Below are 371 nucleotides of genomic sequence, written 5' to 3'. Positions count from 1 at the left end.
GTAGAGAACCTTAATAAATTTGCTTGAAGGGGTAGTTATTGTTCTATAATGGCTTGACTCTTTATTTAGGAAGAGTTCTACACAGTATGGGGAACATCTTCGTCTGGATCTACGGGCATTCGAGCAGGAGGCGTCCTCTTCGGCATCGTGGGGTGACTGGTACCTGCGCTGGCAAGTTCCTGGTCCTTCGCTGGATCTACGGGCGTCCCGGCAGTCGGCGCCTTTCCACATCCTGGGGCGGCTTTATACCTGCTCTGACGAACATCCTGTGGTCCGTAGGCTTCTGGCAATCTTCCAATGAAGTCCTTCCCACAGTATTCTAAGGTGACCGTTTCTGCAGCAGGGTCCTCCTTCGGTGCCGTGACGGATAT

Source organism: Penaeus chinensis, chromosome 6, assembly GCF_019202785.1.
Source record: "Penaeus chinensis breed Huanghai No. 1 chromosome 6, ASM1920278v2, whole genome shotgun sequence".
Lineage (NCBI taxonomy): Eukaryota > Metazoa > Arthropoda > Malacostraca > Decapoda > Penaeidae > Penaeus > Penaeus chinensis.
The sequence above is the reverse complement of the archived record's forward strand: the minus strand, read 5'-3'. Positions refer to the sequence as shown.